Raw genomic sequence first — 9,353 nt, forward strand, 5'->3', positions numbered from 1 at the left:
GCTGTAGACCCCCATGGCGGAACAAACGACCAACACAGCAGCAAATACGGGCTTGTAGATCCCCACGTCGGAGCAGATGACCACCACAGCCATGCAGACAGCCTCGAAGGTCCCCACAGCAGAGCAGATGACCACCACAGCCATGCAGATGGGCTTGAAGATCCCCACAGCGGACCAGATGACCACCACAGTCACGCAGACGGCCTCGAAGGTCCCCACAGCAGAGCAGAAGACCACCACAGCAGCGCAAATGGGCCTGTAGATCCCCATGGCAGAGCAGGCAGGGCTGAAAATAACCATGATGGAATCAAAGACCCCAGGGCAGATCTGTCAAACAGGCATGGCTAGACCAGGCAAGCCTGTAACACAAGGCACAGAGAGGTTAGTATTGGCCACAGGGGCCGTAACAGAACAGGTAAGGTGTTCAGAGGCACCCTCCATAGGGCTTCCCAGGTTGGCCACTATGGTCTTCCCATAAAGTTCATTTATAAGCTCTCTAGTCATGTTGGAGCAGACAGACAGTTCATGCATGACCTCTGTGGTCACGAAGCAAACAGGAAGTGCTGGTACGACCTCTCTGATCGTGTTGGGGGAGACTGATATTTCAGGAGTGGGCGCCATCGCCCAGAGAGGAGCTGAAGCGGCCACTGCCGCCACTTCGGGAGGTTCTGCAGCAGAAGCCGCCATCTCAAGAGGAATTGGAGTTGCCTTAGGAGCAGACTCCTGGACAGGAATGAGCTTGAAAGTGAATTTAAAAACTTGAGTGGATTCCTGGACTGGAGCGGATTCAGGAGCAAACTCATAGACCAGAACTTACTCTGGAGTGGCCTTATTGACTGAGTGAGCTCTGGAATGAACTCATAGAATTGAGTGGGCTCTGGAGCAGATTCATAGATGGGAGTAAACTCTGGAATGAACTCGTAGACTTGAGTGGGTTCTGGAGTGAACTTAAAGACTGGAGCACGCTCTGGATCAGACTCATGGACTGGGGCGAGCTCTGGAGCAGACTCATGAACTGGAGCATGTTCATCATTGAACTCTGAGGGCTCCTGGACTGAAGTGGACATTTAAGTGAACTCTGAGGGTTCCTGGACTGGAGCGGTCTCTGGAGTGGACTCTGAGGATTCCTGGATTGGAGCGGGCTCTTGAGCAGACTCTGAGGGCTCCTGGACTGGTGCGGATTCTGGAGTGGACTCTTGACCTGGACTTGACTCTGGAGTGAACTCAAGGGCCGAAGCAGACTCCAGAGCAAAAGCATTGGCAGGAGTAGGCACTGGAGTAGATTCTTGGACTGGTACAAACTCTGGAGTGGATTCACAGGGTGAATAACAATCTGCACAATGTCCATTGCGAGTAATGGGAGGCGCAGTAAACAGCAGAAAGAGGCCCTTATGCTTGACTTAACGGTGCATACCGATGTAAGGGGCATCTCCTCTAACTTAGAGACCAGTCTCAAATGCCTTGGGGTTACCTTAATATCTTCAGTGGTGCCGTTCACAATGACCAGGAACACAAAGGTGGTGTCTGTGACAGCTGAAAGCTTAGTTGTAACACCCACGCTGGCTGGAGATTCTGGCATAGGAGCCATCTTGGCTGCTAACAAAGACCTTTATATCCTCCTAGCCAGTTAATGTTGGTAAGTGGGGTAGTCAATGAAACCCCCAAAAAACAAAATCTTAAAGGGGTCCTATTATGCTCTTTTACAAAGTCTTGATTTTGTTATGGGAGTTTACTAGAACAGGCTCTCATACTAGGTTGTTCAAAAAACACAGTATTTTTTCTCATATTTTACATTATTACAACATATTATTACAATTACATGTCCCTGTATCAAATGAAGGCCCGCTTTCTGAAATATGAAATGTGCTGTGATTGGTTAGCTGGGCCAGTGTGTGTTGTGATTTGCTCCACTCGGCGCCTGGTCGGGAAATGTCATGCCCCTTACCATATGCGCCTGCGAGCTTCAGTGTACATATTTCGTCAAAATCAAATCAATGTGAGTGCGATTTAAACCCGGATGAACCCCTCTAAGTTTGTCTGCCTTGGGAAAGCTAGCGTGTCTCTGACATAGTGATAACACTTGTTGCCTTCTCTAGTGCAGCTCAACCAGGTCTTGTCCCATTTGTCGATATTTGTGATATCACAAATCCCGGAAAATATGCGTTGTAGTCCAAACAAGTCGTTCGTTGTAGTTTTTGAAAAGTGATTTCTGTTAAATCAAATATTTTCTTTTGAAGTGGAGTTTGAGCTTTGTAACTTTGCAGATATTTTTTATGCTCAAACAGCAACATTACAGACTAACTAAAGTTGAAAAAGTGAAAAAGCATAATAGGACCCCTTTAAGGTCACCCAGCTCGGATGAAGGTAAAGGATAGTCCAGGTAGTTTTTAAAAATTTCGATAAGCTCTGGATCATCATACTTGAGTCCTATGGCCATAGTCCAAAACAACTGAGCAAATACACCTACACTCGAACCTTCCGGATGCAGAGCAATCAATCCTTGACATCTTACCCTTAGCGCCTTCTTAGTTGCAGAAGAAGCAACACGGAGATTCATGCTGCTGGATTTGAGGGGATTAAGGTTTTCCGTCACATGAACTGCTCTGAGATTTATAATTTGCAAATCCAAATGCAGAGTTTCTTGAAAACAGAGCAAAATCCAAGTACACGGTCCAAGAACAGGCAGAAGGCCAAAACCAGTAAATCCAAAATACAAACAATTCCAGAGGGCAAGGCAAAATAATAATTGTGACAAGTGGGGTGGGGCCGAGAGCCGTGGGAACGGAGTGAGGCCGGTGGAGTAATTGATAATGAGCAACACCTGCGCCACTCACCGGTCTCGAGTCCCACGGAGGAGCTCCGGAAGGATAGGAGGAGGAGTAACGACAGTGAAGGACGAGAGAGAACCAGGCCTGGATTTTATGTTGTTGTTTTATTATGTTTTATGCAGCAGTTGTCCGTGATGGGCTGCCGCTTTTACTTTCATTTTCTGTTTGTTTATTTATTAAAGTTTGATGTTTAAATGTTCGCCGGTTCACGCCTCCTTCTTCCCGATCTACGAACATTGTTGTATTGGTGCCGAAAACCTGGGAGGACGGAGGGGCACGCTGTCAGAGAGCCCTCATTGCTGAGGGGGATCGCGGTGCTGAGAAGATCGGTCAGCATGAAGGAGCGAAGACTGCTAGCGGCTGCCTGATGCGGTGGTGCTGGAAGAATGGAAGACGAGGAGCTCACTGCCGCACTCCTGGGTCGAGGATGGGTGGCTGCTGTCCGAGAGGGAGAGGAGGAATCGGTGCCGTTCGCCAGGAGGCCGGAGCCTGCTGCCGTCTGCCATGTTTTGGGAGGAGCAGGGAACGGGGGACTCGCTGCCGTCTACCCTCAACAGGAGGAGCCATCGCCATCCGCCAGGGGGCGGAGGAGCGTCGGGCTGTCCACCAAAGATGTCCAGTACCATCGCATGGCACAGCGAGTGAGAGCCTCTCAGCTGGTTGAGGACCAAGGTGTGTCTGGGAACCGGACCGAGAATTTTTTTTTCCTTTTCCTCTCTCGTCTCTGTCTCTCCTCATCCTTCCGTCTCTTTTTCTCTTGGCTCGTCTGTCCTTACCCCCAGGTATGCCGCGCCTGTTGTGATCGGAGGGCGGGGAGTAGAGCGCAGTCTCGGGAGTACCCCCCGGCCTGCGAGGGGCAATGGGGGTATGTGACGAGTGGGGTGGGGCCGAGAGCATGGATTTAATGTTGTTATTTTATTGTGTTATGTTTTTGCTTTTGTTTTCTGTTTGTTTATTTATTAAAGTTTGATGTTTAAATGTTTGCCGGTTCCCGCCTCCTTCTTCCCGATCTACGAACGTTGTTACAATAATCCACAAAACAGACAAGAGATCCAAAAACCATGAAACATAAACAAGACCGAAAGAACTCAGAAGGCAGTGTAAAACCTAAATGACAATGGTAGAGACAAACACAGCTTATATAGGCAGGAACCTAATGATCCAAATGGAAGCAGGTGCAAACAATCATATCACATGAGAGAAAGGGAGAAGTGCCCTCTAGTGGCTAAAGAGGGCACACCAGCTGAATACTTTGACAAGTATCAACAGTGTCTCAGCTGTTTCTCCTAAAATTTCTTAGGAGAAATAAAAGTAGACACAACTGAGAGATGAGAAAGTTCTGAGAGAAAGGAGTCCAAAATAAGAATAAACTGTGAGAAACATGGGATATCTCTTTATTTTTTTGCTATAATCTCTTTCAAGACTCTTATAAAATTGTTTAGTGCTTACAGGTTGCTCTTTCTTTCTTGATTACATTGGGTTTTTTCACCTTTAATGGTCAGGACAGTAGGTGTAGAAACAGGAAACAAATGGACAGGTGAGAAGGGAACAAGAGCAGTAAAGTTCCTTTAGCTGGGACTTGAACTGGTGCTGTCTGAGGTGCAGTTGTGCCTTCACATCGATGTGCTGCCCACAAGGTTATGGCTCTGACAGGTTACACTGCACTCATAATTTATGCATTTAGCAGACGCTTTTATCCAAAGCGACTTACAGTGCAATCAGGCTATACATTTTTTACCAATATGTGTGTTCCCTGGGAATCGAACCCACAACTTCTAGCGCTGCAAATGCAATGCTCTACCACTGACCCACAGGAACATTAATGCTGATACTATTAAAATTAGACACAGGATACTAAGGGCTGAATCTTTTATATGTCTGATTGAGATATCAGCTGTGTCTTAAGACAGTGTTTCCCAACCTTTTTTCTGCCACGGCACAGTTTTGATAAGTGAAAAATTCCATGGCACACCACTATCACATTATCCATTAAAATATAAGAAAATTGCACAAAGATGCATTGCAATGCATATCATCAATGCATCTGGCAACTGAATCGTTTGAAAGGGGCACTTTTCCAATTTCTTTGACAGCATTTGAACCCAACATTGTTTTCACGATTGCGTTGCATGCAGGCAGAATTAATGTCTCTGTCACTTTGTGTGACTTTTTCAGTTTTGCCACTAAATCAGCAACTGTAGCTAGCTTCGATAGCTTTTTCAGACACTGTGGTACTTTTTCTCATCAAAGAAGCCTGTTTCTCCATTTGATCTCTCAAACGCACAAAATATGTTGCTGCCGAGGGATCCCCGGTGAAAATGAACCCATATGACAGATCATTGTCGCTGTATTGCCTTGAGCTCACCGTTTTTGCTTTCATTCTTATGTCTCCACTGCTAGAGGGTTCAGGCTCCGGTTCAGGGTCTGTAGATTTTCTTATTTAAGAATGTATCCATGTTTTCTGTATGTTTTAGTAGCGTGGTCATAATAATGTGTGAAATTCGCTTATGGGAAAATCCCAGGTTACGTAGAAATGCGATGAGGTCACTGGTAGAGTTATTACTGGGTTAAAATAAAACAACTATTTTGAATATATTCTTAATTGTAGCAACGTTGCAGTACATTTATGTTTTATTTATTTTTATATATTTATTAAAGAAAAATCTAAAGTGAGATCTCTTTAACATCTCAAATATTTCTCCTAGACAGAAATGAGGTTATTTTAAGATTGAATGAAGATTTCCTGCTTCTCAAACTTGTCTCCTGAGACAAAAACTCTAACACTCTCACATTTGTCTCTAAAGTTTTAGAAGAGATCTCATCATCATTACACACTGTGCTCAGATGTTTCTCCTAAGCTGGAAACTCTGATGCTCACACATTTCTCAACAACTTTACAAAGTGTGCACCAAGTCAAATGTCTCAATATGAGCTCAAACTTTTCAACCATATAATATGTATTAATAATCAAATTGGTCAATTAATAATCAAGTCATAAGCCATTTATGTACCTTTCAGCAAAGAAATCTCAAGGGTTACTTTTTCTGCAAATCAGTTTTGACAAAGGCATCGGGTACATTACTATTTCCAATTAACAAATTATATGCTGTAGCGAATCAGCTCAAAGGGGACATATTAATAATTAATTATAAGTAGTTATAATTAATGATAAATATTTAGATCCGCTGTAAGTATTTACTTGACATCTCAGTGTCAACGGTCTGTCAATTCTAAGAATGTTAATTTCCTGGTTAAGGAAAATAACTTGCTTACTGTACAATAGTACTCAGAGCATGTAGCAAAAATCTGCATGATTAGGGACTCCAGTTATGAGCAAACAATGAACAACCTCAAGTGTGATACAAGTAAGACTTTATTAACTACATAAACACTTAAACTAGTCTAACATACACACACACACAGACGCATACAGTTGGCATAGGAAAAGGGGTTAAAGCTTAAGCAGTAAAGAGAAGATAAATAAAGACATGAAGCTATGGTACAATTTGATATTCAGCAGATCTACAGCCTGAAGGAAACATCAGTTTCTTAGTTCAAACACACCTTTGTAAAAAGATGCAAATGATACGTAATGTATCAATTAATAAGACTAAGTTTGATACTTGCATGTCTTGTCTGTCTGAAAGAGAGTCCTGATGCAATCTGAAGGCTCAAGTTGATCTTTGCTGAAGTTGGTTGATGAAAAAGAACCAGTTTGAGTCAGAGGATCTTGAAGTGGAAAGACAAGGCCGAAGCCTGGCGCAGACTTAAGGGTTGCAGAAGAGTTTCTAGCTCACATCCTTATCTTCTCAGAAACTAACAGGACTGCAGGCTGAAGGGCTATGTGTTGGAGCCCACCGGGCACGTCCACACCAGCTCAGGCTCTCCACACAGGCAGCAATCAGCAGATTTAGCAGCATACCTGAGCGGAACTGTGCGTGAGCCCTTTAAAGTCTGATACGAGTCACGCCTCTCAGGATGGGCTTGTCCAATGAGAAAGGCTGAATTTCCAAGCGGGAGGTTGGAAATACTGGGGGTTTTACGACCCTTTGTCTGAGAGCATGGTAATAAGCTTATGGAACTGGATTGGATGTTGATATGCAAACTATTAAAGATTCTTAGAACACTAACATGTTGCATAGGTATCCACATATTATGTACACTCTCAATTAGATCATCCGAAGATGAATTCATAGAGGCCAAACATGGTATAGGTGAGTTTACATTAACTAGTGATCTGTCACATGCATGCATTAAAACAGTATACAATACACAATACCATATACAAGGAGGTAGTAATCATACACAAAGACCTGGGGATATGCATGATAGGAAAGTCATAGAAAAATTTGTCTATGAATTAATGAAAGAAGTAATTTCCTATAGCAGTATGTGTCTGTTTTAGAGAGATTTGAGTAGGGAGGAAGATTCTCTTTACATGATTTTAGGTCGTAAAATTGATCTGGTCTGGCTGAGGTGTCCTGGTTGCCATGGTAACCAGGGGCCTGGGATCGTTCACAGACATGCTGGCACCCAGTATGTTTATTGGGTGAGGGGTTAGTGATTATTTGTTAATCTAATGAATAATTGATTTGTTAAATCTAATTAAAAAGTGTGTCTGATTGGTCCAAAAGCTACATACTTAAGCACATAAACATTATCCTATAAAAAGTAACATTATCTTTATTTCTGCATAATTTCTCTTAGTATAGGCTTAAACCCTGTATTTATGTTTTTCCCCCCTTTGTTGAGATATTTTATAAAGCTTTATGTGAGACAAATATGAGACCCCCAGAGACTTTAGCTTAAGACAAACCAGAGCACAATGTGTGATTTTATTTTATTATTATTCCTTTATTTAGCCAGGAAATCACATTGAGATATTGATATCTCTTCTGAGATTAGAGATATCAGATGTGATGCTATTGAGATCTCTTCAAAACTTTTGAGAAGACAAATGTGAGAGCTCCAGAGTCTCCAGCTAAGGAGAAATATCTGAGTACAGTGTGTGATGTTACTGAGATCTTGTTTGAAACATTGGAGGAGACAAATATGAGACCACAAGAGTCTTTAGTTTAGGAGAGAAATCTGAGCACAATGTGTGATGATGATGATGAGGTTTCTTCTAAAACTTTAAACAAGACCATTGTGAAAGTGTTAGGCTGATGATACACGGGGCAACTTTTTGAGCAATGTTGCTTGGGTACTTTCCTATTGAGAATGGCTAACAAATTTCTATTTGGATACATTAGATCTTCATTGATGTCAACAATATGAAGCATTTGCTAATTGTTTTTTTTGCAGATTGTAGGTTCAGATCTACTCCATGCAAAACTCCTTATGTTCTCTGTGTTCAGTTTCCCATTACAGTTTTCAGATGATTTAGTGCATGCAGTGAACTGAACAAATCATTCAAACTGATTCACTAACCAATTCATATTTACGTCAATGAACGAATTATCATTTAACATTTATAACGGAAATAAACAATTATTAATTTAGTCTCATGTTGAACAAATTTTGAAATTGTGATAAGAATTAAATATTGGAAACATGATGAGTGTAAAAGATGAAAGCAGGTCGATCCAGAATTACAGGTGTAACGTTCACTGACCCTATTGAGAATGGCTAACAAATTTCTATTTGGATACTTTAGATCTTCATTGATGTCAACAATATGAAGCATTTGCTAATTGTTTTTTTTGCAGATTGTAGGTTCAGATATACTCCATGCAACACTCCTTATGTTCTCTGTGTTCAGTTTCCCATTACAGTTTTCAGATGATTTAGTGCATGCAGTGAACTGAACGAATCATTCAAACTGATTCACTAACCAATTCATATTTACGTCAATGAACGAATTATCATTTAACATTTATAACGGAAATAAACAATTATTAATTTAGTCTCATGTTGAACAAATTTTGAAATTGTGATAAGAATTAAATATTGGAAACATGATGAGTGTAAAAGATGAAAGCAGGTCGATCCAGATCTACAGGTGTAACGTTCACTGACTATTGAACGGTAAGATCCTCAGAGGGTAACAACAGAATAATGGAAATAGTATGTCAGTGAAGATGGTTGTGAATGTGTGTAGATGTGTGTTAGTTACAGGATCAGAGAAGGACACCGTTCCTCTGTCATAGTCCAGATCAACTCTCACACGTTAATTTAGTCTCATGTTGAACAAATTTTGAAATTGTGATAAGAATTAAATATTGGAAACATGATGAGTGTAAAAGATGAAAGCAGGTCGATCCAGAATTACAGGTGTAACATTTACTGACTATTGGACGGTAAGATCCTCAGAGGGTAACAACAGAATAATGGAAATAGTATGTCAGTGAAGATGGTTGTGAATGTGTGTAGATGTGTGTTAGTTACAGGATCAGAGAAGGACACCGTTCCTCTGTCATAGTCCAGATCAACTCTCACACGCTCAAGCTTCTGTTTAACAGGAAAACCAGCCCGTTCAGAACATCTGTGCTCTACACTCCAGACATCAGTGTCAAAGAAAACATG

Source organism: Sinocyclocheilus grahami, unplaced genomic scaffold (assembly GCF_001515645.1).
Source record: "Sinocyclocheilus grahami isolate Dianchi unplaced genomic scaffold, SAMN03320097.WGS_v1.1 scaffold923.1, whole genome shotgun sequence".
Taxonomy (NCBI): domain Eukaryota; kingdom Metazoa; phylum Chordata; class Actinopteri; order Cypriniformes; family Cyprinidae; genus Sinocyclocheilus; species Sinocyclocheilus grahami.